This window comes from Spinacia oleracea, chromosome 3 (assembly GCF_020520425.1).
Source record: "Spinacia oleracea cultivar Varoflay chromosome 3, BTI_SOV_V1, whole genome shotgun sequence".
Lineage (NCBI taxonomy): Eukaryota > Viridiplantae > Streptophyta > Magnoliopsida > Caryophyllales > Amaranthaceae > Spinacia > Spinacia oleracea.
The window spans coordinates 149,776,089-149,788,696 of record NC_079489.1 but is presented as its reverse complement, the minus strand read 5'-3'; the positions used below and the strand labels follow the sequence as shown (position 1 = coordinate 149,788,696).

The 12,608-nt window shown below is 41.2% G+C and overlaps 1 non-coding gene across 1 annotated transcript; it reads right to left on the bottom strand.

The window, feature by feature from the left end:
* Positions 1-9,219: 9,219 nt before the first annotated feature.
* On the bottom strand, positions 9,220-9,326 carry LOC130471068 (small nucleolar RNA R71). The gene has a single exon (XR_008931753.1). It is a non-coding gene; the product is annotated as a small nucleolar RNA R71 (small nucleolar RNA).
* Positions 9,327-12,608: the final 3,282 nt, after the last annotated feature.

Genomic DNA, 12,608 nt, shown 5'->3' with positions numbered 1-12,608 from the left:
CAAATTTGCAAGAATTAAAAGGGGTGATTAATTTTCGTAATTGTTAATTAATTGCAAATTGCGTTTATTTAATTATACGTACGCAGTTTTTCGGCAGTTTCTTCGTTACTCATCCGAATTGAGTGATTTTTGTGTCAATTCCGCATGTAAAAGGCATTCTAAAATTTTGACAAAAAAAATATTTTTCTGCCGAACCCAGAATTCTCAAATTCGAAGCCTAACTATGACTTTTCGAAGGTTTTAGTTTTTCGAATGCAAAATTTCGTAAATTTAAGATGTTAAATTAAATATTTGCGATTCTTGTTGATAAATCTTGAATTTTTGATTGACCTACTGCATATGTTTAACAAGTTTGAATGCCTAGTCTTGTTAATTATGCAATCTAATTATTAATTATGATTAATTTGTTGAAAATTAGAATAATTTAGAATTAATTTGATTTTCATAATTAATTGTAATTTAATTAGAAACCTATGATTAAAAACCACCATAAAAATTGTAAATTTACGATAAATTTTAAATTTTTATGACCTAGACTTGAATCCATAACAATCGGAAATCAATTGGATAATAAATTTTCGATTTTTTCGCCCTAAAATTATGAAATTAATATTATTTATTAATTTGTCATTAATTTTAAATATAAAATTTAAATTTTTATGCGATTCGTTCATATAACTTGCACGCACGAAGCAATGGACGCTTCGTGTTACCCTTAAGGGGTGTTGTATAATGCGGGCATGCGACGACGAGCAAGGGAGCTCGTCGCCCGTGCGGCACGAATGCAATGAGCAAGGGCGTAGTGCACGAGCACAAGGCAGCAGCCCTGCCTTGTGTCGTGTGCCACGACCAATGGACGAATGGGCATGGGCGTAGGGCGAGCCAAGGCAGTCGCGTGTGGGCAGCAAGCGAGCTGCGCCACAACGCGCGCTGCCTCGCACAAGAGCGCGCAGCCTCGCGCGCAGCGAGCGCAAGCTCGCGTGCCACGAGCGCTGCGCCTAGCATTGCACGCGCGCACAGCGAGCGATGGCTCGCGCGCCCAGCGAGCGATGTCGCGCGCCCAGCGAGCGATGGCTCGCGCGCCCAGCGAGCGATGTCGCGTGCCCAGAGAGCGATGGCTCGCGCGCCCAGCGAGCGATGTCGCGCGCCCAGCGAGCGATGTCGCGCGCGCACTGCGAGCGATAGCCCGCGTGCGATGAGCGCTGGCGCGCGCAGCGAGCACCAATGCGTGCGGAGGCTTGCGATAGGGATGCAGCAGCTATGCGACGAGCGCATGGGCTGCGCGCGCATGGCCAGCGATGGCTGTATGCGTGCGGCCCATGGGCGTGCTACGCGTAGGGTGTTTGCGTTACGATTAGATCGTTTTGAATGTTTAATTTGAAAATTTCAGTTCACGTAATTTTAATTAATTTTAAAATTAATAATTTAAATTATTTTCTTGGATTTTAATTTTGAATATTATAATTATAATAAATGTTATTTATTCTAATTATTTTACTAAAATTAAAATCATGAATTAATTTAAATGCGACTGAAATTAAATTAAACTTTTTGGATTCAATTATAAATTTATATGAGCTTTAAATTTTAATTAAATTTGTATGTTTCCGGTTAGACTAGAAATACATTTTTATGTTTAAAATTGGTAAAGCATATGAATTTATTGGTTTAAGTGGGAGCGCTTTTTAGTCATAAACTCTTGATTAGGTCTACAAATCCTTAAGGTTAAAACAACTTGATTAGAATTAATAAGGACTGAATAATTGGTAGATTATTGGTGCCCTTGATTAATTGCTGCAAATGTTTACGTGATGCATAATGTGTTTTACTAACCAGCTATGTGGGCCATTCATGATAATGAATGGGTGAATGGTATATATTGTATATGTACTGTTTTGCAGGTTATGAAGTGACTAGTATGGCCCAAAAAGGATAGAAAATATGGTCTGCGTACCATTAATTTGAATGTAATTGGTCTAAAGTACCAAAGTTATTTTTCAATTCAAATATGGTCTGCGAACCATCAAATAGTTGTAATTAGTTATAGCTTATCCTATTTGAAGAAAATGGTGCCTCCCACGGAGATTTTCAAGACGGACTTTGAAGTCAAAGCTTCAAGATGAAGTCGGGCCATACTAGATCACAAATATCTTATGCATGTTTTAAGTTATTTATTGTTTTAAATATGTCTTAAAATGCATGAGATCAAAAGCTTGATTATGTTGCATGATTAAGGATTTTAGTTCACTTAAAATCTAACCAACATAGTAAGAGCCTTAAGTTCCAAACTTAAAAATTGAGTTAAAAGGTGCCATGCCAAAATATACACTTGCTTGGATATCCTTTACATCAATCTAGTAATAGTTTTCGCTCAGCGAGGTGTTACTTATTGGTCCTAAAGGGGCAAGGTACACAAATAATTGTGAGTACATGTTAGTTTTGGTGAAACTCAACGATATAAGTAAGGAGTCCTTTTATGTCGTGGCAAATTCGATAGGTTTACCTAATAAGTTCTTAGACGTACCTATCAACCAAGAATAGTTTCTAGACTATTAGCAAAAGGCTTTTGCTTACCTAAGATGTTCTAGGATTAAGTCGACAAACTGTGCTTAGTTCTTCAATGATTTTAGGATCTTGGAATCATTTTATTCACACCTGCCGGAACACACAATTTGAATAAAATGCTTAATAAACATTGAATTATGCATGTATGCTAGAATTTAAAGTTTATTAAAAGAAACTGTGAATGGTTATTTATTTGTTTATTCTTTTCAATTGTAGTTTATAATATGGCAAACAACAATTCATTCAACATTCGATCAATTCTCGAAAAGGAGAAGTTGAACGGGAAAAACTTCCTTGACTGGCAAAGGAACTTGCAAATAGTTCTTATGCAGGAAGAAAAGGAGTATGTCCTAGATGAGGCGATGCCCGAAGCTGCAGGCGACGGGGTCACTCAGGCAGCCCTCAATCGTTGGATTGATGCCAACAAGGATGTGAAATGTCTAATGCTCGCCACCATGAGTGCGGATCTGCAGAAAACGTTCATCAACTCAGATGCTTTCACAATCATTAGTGAGTTGAAGAACATGTTCCAAGATCTGGCTCGAGTCGAAAGATTCGAGACTCATAGGCAAATTCTTGAGACCAAGCTTAAGAAAGGCGAGCCCGTAAGTCCACATGTTCTCAAAATGATTGGACTCATTGAGAATATGAGTCGGCTGGATCAGCAATTTTCTCAGGAAATGGCTATAGACACCATCCTCCATTCTCTTCATAGCGGGTATGATCAGTTCAAACTGAACTACAGTATGAATAGTCTGGACAAAACGCTCACTGAGCTTCACGGTATGCTGAAGACCGCTGAAAAGACGCTCAAAAGTGATAAGCAGGATGTGCTTATGGTGCGTGGGGGCAAGTTCAAGAAATCTGGAAAGAAGAGGAATGCTAAGAAAGGTGGCAACAAAGCCAGCCCAACTAAGCAAACTGGTGCCAAATCTGCAAAGAGAAAGGTCAGTCAACCCACTTCTGAATCTGAATGCTTCTACTGCAAGAAGAAGGGGCATTGGAAGAGAGATTGCTTGAAGCTAAAGGAAGATCAGAAGAACGGAACAGTCGTTCCATCTTCAGGTATTTTCGTTATAGACTGTATACTTGCTAATTCAACTTCTTGGGTATTAGATACAGGTTGTGGCTCACACTTATGTTCCAATCCACAGGGACTAAGAAGAAGTAGAAAGTTAAGCAAGGGTGAAGTCGACCTACGAGTGGGAAATGGAGCACGGATTGCTGCATTAGCTGTAGGAACTTACTATTTGTCGTTGCCCTCCGGGCTAGTTTTGGAACTGGAAGAATGTTTCCATGTTCCAAGTCTTACTAAAAACATCATTTCAGTTTCTTGCTTAGATGCTAAGGGATTTTCCTTTATAATAAAAGACAATAGTTGTTCGTTTTATTTTAAAGAGATGTTTTATGGATCTGCTAGATTAGTCAATGGACTTTATTTATTAGATCACGACAAACAAGTATATAACATAAATACCAAAAAGGCCAAAAAGGATGATTCAGATCTCACCTATCTGTGGCATTGTCGATTAGGCCATATAAACTTGAAACGCTTAGAAAGACTTCAAAGAGAAGGAATTCTAGAACCATTTGACTTAGAGGATTATGGTAAATGCGAATCATGTTTACTTGGCAAAATGACAAAGCAACCTTTCTCCAAAGTTGGAGAAAGAGCAAATGAACTATTGGGTTTAATCCATACAGATGTATGTGGACCAATGAGTACAAATGCTAGAGGTGGTTTCAGCTACTTTATCACTTTCACTGATGACTTCAGTAGGTATGGTTATGTCTACCTAATGAAGCATAAGTCTGAATCCTTTGACAAATTCAAGGAATTTCAGAGTGAAGTAGAGAATCAATTAGGCAAGAAGATTAAGGCACTGCGGTCTGATAGAGGCGGTGAATATCTGAGCTATGAATTTGATGACCATCTGAAAGAATGTGGAATTCTATCAGAATTGACTCCTCCTGGAACACCACAATGGAACGGTGTGTCAGAACGGAGGAACAGAACCTTGCTAGACATGGTCAGGTCAATGATGGGTCAGGCCGAACTTCCATTAGAATTTTGGGGACATGCACTAAATACAGCTGCACTCACTATAAATAGAGCTCCGTCTAAAGCTGTCGAAAAGACTCCATACGAATTATGGTTTGGAAAGCCTCCAAATGTGTCTTTTCTTAAGATTTGGGGATGTGAAGTATACGTCAAACGATTAATTTCAGACAAACTTCATCCAAAATCTGACAAATGTATCCTTGTGGGCTATCCAAAGGAAACAAAGGGGTATTACTTCTACAATACATCTGAGAACAAAGTGTTTGTTGCTCGAGATGGTGTCTTTTTGGAGAAGGATCACATTTCCAAAATGACAAGTGGGAGAAAAGTAGACCTCGAAGAAATTCGAGTCGAACAACAAACTCTAGAGAATGCTCAAGATGACATTCAGGATGAAACTCAGAGATCTTTAGAAGAATCTGGTGAGAATCATGGTCAATCTAGAAATGTTACCCCGCGTAGATCGCAAAGATATAGATCTCAACCGGAAAGGTACTTAGGTATTTTGACGAACGAGAGCTATGACGTTCTATTACTTGAAAGTGATGAACCTGCGACTTACAAGCAAGCTATGACGAGCCCTAGCTCCAAGCAATGGCAAGAAGCCATGCAATCTGAATTAGACTCCATGTCTGAAAACCAAGTATGGGATTTGGTCGATTTGCCAGATGGCTACCAAGCCATTGGAAGCAAATGGGTTTTCAAACTGAAAAAGGACAAGGATGGGAAACTTGAAGTTTTCAAAGCTAGATTGGTTGCAAAAGGTTACAGGCAAGTCCACGGTGTGGATTACGATGAAACCTTTTCACCAGTTGCAATGCTAAAGTCTATTCGAATAATGTTAGCAATCGCTGCATATTACGATTACGAAATATGGCAGATGGATGTCAAAACTGCTTTCTTAAACGGCGTTTTAACAGAAACTGTGTTTATAACACAGCCTGAAGGTTTTGAGGATCCAAAGAATGCTAAAAAGGTATGCAAGCTAAAGAAGTCAATCTACGGATTGAAGCAGGCATCCAGGAGCTGGAATATACGTTTTGATGAAGCAGTCAGTGACTTTGGTTTCATCAAGAACGCGGACGAATCTTGTGTATACAAGAAGGTCAGTGGGAGCAAAATTGCTTTCCTAGTATTATATGTCGACGACATATTGCTTATCGGAAATGACATTCCTATGTTGAACTCTGTCAAGATTTGGCTCGGGAAATGTTTTTCGATGAAGGATCTAGGAGAAGCACAGTACATATTGGGCATCAAGATTTACAGAGATAGATCTAAAAAGATGATTGGACTTAGTCAAAGCACTTATATCAATAAGGTGCTTGATAGGTTCAAGATGGCGGACTCCAAGCGAGGCTACCTACCCATGTCTCATGGAATGACTCTAAGCAAGACTCAGTGCCCAAAAACACTTGATGAGCGTAGACGAATGAATGGGATTCCATATGCATCATTGATTGGTTCAATAATGTATGCTATGATATGTACACGCCCGGATGTTGCGTACGCACTCAGTGCTACGAGCAGATACCAGTCAGACCCAGGAGAGGCGCATTGGACTGCTGCCAAGAATATTCTGAAGTACCTGAAAAGGCGCAAAGATGACTTCCTGGTCTATGGTGGAGATGATGAATTAATTGTTAAAGGCTATACGGACGCAAGTTTCCAAACCGACAAAGATGATTTCAGATCACAGTCTGGGTTTGTCTTCTGCCTCAACGGAGGAGCAGTAAGTTGGAAAAGTGCTAAGCAAAGCACCATTGCGGATTCTACAACTGAAGCGGAGTACATTGCTGCACATGAAGCAGCAAAGGAAGCTATATGGCTAAGGAAGTTCATAGGAGAACTTGGTGTAGTCCCCTCCATTAAAGGACCAATAGCCCTGTATTGTGATAATAACGGAGCTATTGCACAGGCAAAAGAGCCTAGACACCACCAGAGAGTCAAGCATGTACTTCGTAGATTTCACCTTCTACGAGAGTTCGTTGAAAGAAAAGAAGTCGAGATAAGCAAAATTGGAACTGATGACAACATATCAGATCCATTAACTAAACCTCTGCCGCAGGCGAAGCACAACTCGCACACTGCAGCTATGGGAATCAAGCATATTGGAGAATGGCTTTGATGTCTCTGTTTAATGTTTTAAAGTTTTAGAGTTTAAATCTTTGTAAAACATTATCGGTTAATCATTCACAATAAATGAAAAGAATTCATTTTTCCATTTAATTTGTGGTTTATTAAATGATGAGTCCCTTCAATTTGACGATATATTCAAGATAGACTGTCAGGACCAGTCCTGTGACTAAGAAATGTCTATCAAGTGAACTTGAATGTCAAAGGTTGAAAATGGTCCCTAATCGGAGTTTTCTATAAAATTGGGCGCATAGAAAACGTTAGACGATTAGAATGCAAGATGACTAGTAGTTCTGTTTCTTGAACTATGTGGACATGGCAATGTCATAATCATTTGCATAGATACTTACTTTGGGAAGACTAGTATCGGACGAGGCCTATGAAACTTTACTGTAAGAGATGAAAGTCTGTCATAAGTAAATTTCATTAAATTATTAGACACTAAATCCTCAATACCTGAGTGATTTGAAGATTACTTGTTTGAGAACTGGTTGCTTTGACGTTGACCAACCGTCGCACCGTAAAAGGAGGCTATAAAGGCAACGCTCAGGTAATCACCTATCAAACGAAGTCTAATCTCAAGATCGCAAGATTGGGATTGTCCTCCCATAAATCGGGATGAGATGCTTAAAAGTTGTACAAGGCCACTCGGAGAGCTAGAAACTGTGAAATGCATGGCCGTGCTCGGATGAATCATAGGCTATGATTATCTGTTTATTTGATCAGTTGAACTCTGAAACCGAGGAACACCTCTGGACATAATAAGGATGACAACTCTTACCTTATGTTCAAGAGCAAGCATCGAGCGACAAAGGAATTAGGAAATGCACACTTGTCCCTAAGGACAAGTGGGAGACTGAAGGAAATAATGCCCTTGGTCCAAGTATGCATTCTATGATAAGTCTAATAAATGCGGTTCAGTATTAATTAACAAGTTAATAATTCAGTGAGATCAAGTGAGCTGAATGCCTAGCTAGAGGCCGCTTCAGTTCAAGTGGAATTAATGATATTAATCCACAGCTTACTCTTGACTGAACCCGTAGGGTCACACAAATAGTACGTAAACGGATCAAGTATTTAATAGCATTAAATACTCCATCTATGAATATTCGGAACCGACGGATCTTGGTTTCAGTGGGAGCTAAGATCGTCACAGGCAAGGAATGAATACTCCGGAAACGATGATATTGCCGGAAACGGAAATATGGATCGTATCGGAAATATAAATATTATCCAAGTCGTAGATGTTGCCGGAAACGGAAACATGGTACGTGTCGGAAAATATTATCGGAAATGGAAATATTGCCAGAATCGGAAATATTGCCGGAAACGGAAATATTGTCAGAATCGGAGATATTACCGGAATCGGAAAATAATTCCGGAAACGGAAATATTAAATATTTGTTCGAAACGGAAATTAATTCCGGAATCGGAAATATTAAATATTGTTCGTATCGGAAATGAATTCCGGAATCGGAAAATTTAATCGGAAGCGCATCGTACGAATAAGCATCGGACGAGGCCTGCCGGACGAGGCCCAGCACGAAGCCAGGCCATCGCCCAGCAAGCCAAGCGCGCCGCACAAACAGCCACGCCAGGCCCAGCGCAAGGCCAGGCCCAGCAGGCTGCGCGCAGCGCGCAGCGCGCACAGCGCGCACAGCACGCGCAGCGCACAGCGCGCACAGCACGCGCAGCGCGCGCGGGCGCTGAGTGGGGTGCTGCTCGCGCGCACGCATGGGGCCCATCGTGGCTGCCGTGCGTGTGTGTGCAAGTGTTTGTGTTCGTGCACGTTTCCTAAAACATGCAGAGTTCGGTTAATGATTAAATTCCTAATTCTATTTGATAAATTAATTAAATTAGAGTTCTTGTAGGATTCTAGGTTTGATTAATTTGTATCTGAATAGGATTTCGATTCCCTTTCCATACCGCTATAAATATGAGGCTAGGGCTCACAATTTACAACACAAGTTTCAAAGTATTCAAAGTGAGTTTTTGAGAGAAAAATTCAGTCACACATTTGCCTATAAAGTGCCGAAAATAATAGTACCTTAAGGGCGATTCTAGTTGGTCAATCTTAAGGCGGATCCGGACGTGCTGTGGACTATCTACGGAGGGACGACACTTGGAGTCCTAAAGACTTGTTCTTGTTCGGTTCGGGCGCAGCTAGGGAAGGCACGCAACAAAGAGTATGCATCTAATCTATGCTAAATGATTATGTGTAAATAATATGTTTTCCTGGGTTTATGGTTTTTCCGCATGATTTATGAATTGTCATATGTATCATAACCTAACATTTAACACCGGAGCAGACTATGGAGATACTCTTTCCATTTTCATTGAGTGGGAAGGCAAAGCTATGGATTAATAGTCTCAACCGCGCAACTATGAAAATCACCGATTGGAATTCTTTGGCCCTTGCATTCTATGTTAAATATTTCCCACCTGAGAAGACAGCTCGTCTAAGGGGACAGATATTAGGTATCTCTCAACAAGCAAATGAGAGTTTGTTCGAGGTTTGGGAAAGATTCAAGGACTTGCAAAGAGAGTGCCCACACCATGGTCTGGAGGACTGGTTCCTGGTTCAGCAGTTCTATAATGGTCTGGGTAATGAGTCTAGGTGTCTTTTGGATTCAGCTGCCAGTGGGAGATTTATGCAACTGGAGGTGCCTAGAGCTTTAGAGGTGATTGAGGAGATAGCCATCCATAGTGCCCAATATGGGAATCCTAGTGGTTTTGCCGATCGTGGTGTTAAGCATGAGATGAACTCTATTGAACAGCTTACTGCTCAGCTAACTGCCCTACATCACAAGCTGGATAATATGCAAAACGCATCTTCCCAAGCCACCCAACAAGCTAGTGTCGCCGCAATGAGTGCTTAGTTGGCCAATGTCTATAATAGTTGTGGGATGCAAGGTCATTATGCACCGGAATGTAGGAGCTCTATTGAACAATGCAATGCATTCCAGGCCTACAAGCAGAACAATCTGTACTCCAACTCATACAATGAGGGGTATAAAAACAACCCCCTATTATCATATAGGAGTACTAATGTTCAGAACCCCCACCAGATTCAACACCCTCCACCACCACAACAACCTTACCAACCACCACCACAGCAGCCCTACCAACCGCGAAGTAACTACAACCCGCAGACTAGTGGACCACCTGGCTTTCCTCCACAGCCTCAACCCACACAGCCTGATCCCATGCTTGTTGAGATGCGGAATATGATGTTAGAATTGCAGAAGTCTCTGAGCGAAAAGGATGCCAAAATCGATGCCCTCACTGCTCATAACAAGATCATGGATAAACAATTGGCACAAATGGCTACTACTCTCGCAGAGAGACCCAAAGGTCAACTCCCTTCACAGCCTGTGACCAGAGAGTCTGTAAATGCTGTCACTTTGTGGAGTGGATATGAGTATGATGGGCCACCTATGACTATAGAGGAAGGGGTTGAAGTATCTGTAAGTGGTGCTGTGCCAAGAGAAAGTGAGAAGGTGGTCAAAGAGAAGGAAGCTGACACAAGGGTTGAGAAGAAAGTTGAGATACAAGTTCCACCTATCAAACTTCCCTTCCCTCATCGTCAGCTAAAGAACAAGCTAGACAAGCAGTTTGGTAAGTTCTTAGAAGTGGTGAAGAATCTGCAGGTAACGGTCCCTTTCATTGAATTAATTACTCAAGTACCTGTATATGCTAAATACATGAAAGACATCTTGACTAGGAAGAGAGCATTTAGTGAGGTGGAGGCTGTTGCATTTACTGAAGAGTGCAGTGCCTTACTACAAAATAAGTCTCCACCCAAGTTGAAGGACCCCGGGAGTTTCTCTATCCCGTGTAATATTGGCAACCTTTTTATTGACAAAGCCTTATGTGATTTAGGTGCCAGTGTTAGTGTCATGCCCTTGTCTATCTGTACTAAATTGAACATGGGTGATTTAAAAGTTACCAACATAACTCTGCAAATGGCCGATCGATCTGTGAATTACCCCCTAGGTGTTCTAGAAGATGTGCCTGTTAGAGTAGGTAAATTTTTTATTCCTGTTGATTTTGTTGTTTTAGACATGGAAGAGGATAGGAAAATTCCTATTATTTTAGGTCGGCCTTTCCTACACACTGCGGGGGCAATTATAGATGTCAAGAACGGCAAGCTGACTCTAAATGTGGGGGATGACAAAGTCACTTTCAATTTAACCAAGGTTGCTAGAAGCCCGATGGTAGAAGAGTCATGTTATGGAGTCAATGTTTCTAATGATTATTTCAATAATGAATTGACTCATACTAACTCTGACAACTCTTCGGAGAAAGTGCGTATTTCAAATTGTTTTGCAGATGGAGGTGAACGGAGTGCGAACTGTTAGGTTATGATTCATATGACAAAACATAAATCATGCGGAAAAACCATAAAGCCAGGAAAACATATTATTTACACACAATCATTTAGCATAGTTTAGATGCATACACTTTGTTGCGTGCCCTCCTTAGCTGCGCCCGAACCGAACAAGAACAAGTCTTTAGGACTCCAAGTGTCGTCCCTCCGTAGATAGTCCACAGCACGTCCGGATCCGCCTTAAGCTTGACCAACTAGAATCGCCCTTAAGGTAGCTTAGGAATTTCGGCTATTAGGTGCAAGTGTATGGCTGATTTTTCTTCAAAATCTTACCTTTAGAATACTTCAAATTGTATCTATAAATTATGACCCTAGGCACCTATTTATAGAGGTATGGAAAAGGAATTATAATCCTACTAGGATTTGGATTTATTAATTAAAATCCAACTTGAACTCTAAATAATGAACTTCATCTATTAGGATTAGGATTTAATCAATACACGAATTCCGATAGGATTAGGATTCGTTACGAACATGAGCATCGTAAGGCCACGAGCATCGCACCACCCGCGCAGGCCTTGCGGCCCACACGAGCAGTCGCTGCTCGCAGCCCAACAGCACGCCTAGCGTGCGCGCGCCAAGGCCTTGCTGGGCCTGGCCTTGCGCTGGGCCTGGCGAGGCTGTGGCAGCTCCATGTTGGGCGCTCGGCTTGCTGGGCGCGGGCCTGGCTTCGTGCTGGGCCTTCGTCTAGCAAGCCTCGTCCGATGCTAATTCGTACGATGCGCTACCGATTAAATTCCCGGTTCCGGAATTCATTTCCGATACGAACAATATTTAATATTTCGGATTCCGGAATTAATTTCCGTTTCGAACAAATATTTCCGTTTCCGGAATTATTTTCCGATTCCGATAATATTTCCGATTCTGACAATATTTCCGTTTTCGGCAATATTTCCGATTCCGGTAATATTTCCATTTCCAATAATATTTTCCGATACGTACCATGTTTCCGTTTCCGGCAACATCTACGACTTGGATAATATTTATATTTCCGATACGATCCATATTTCCGTTTCCGGCAATATCATCGTTTCCGGAGTATTGATTTCTTGCTTGTGACGATCTCAGCTCCCACTGAAACCAAGATCCGTCTATTCCGAATATCCATAGATGGAGTATTTAATGCCATTAAATACTTGATCCGTTTACGTACTATTTGTGTGACCCTACGGGTTCAGTCAAGAGTAAGCTGTGGATTAATACCATTAATTCCACTTGAACTGAAGCGGCCTCTAGCTAGGCATTCAGCTCACTTGATCTCACTGAATTATTAACTTGTTAATTAATACTGAACCGCATTTATTAGACTTAATATTATATGCATACTTGGACCAAGGGCATTATTTCCTTCACGAACCCCTTAACATGGGTTCGAAAGAAGGCACGGGTTGATGATGCTGCGACCCAAAAGGCCGAAAGTTCTGTAAACGTGGTCGTGGTCTGTCACTTCCCGCA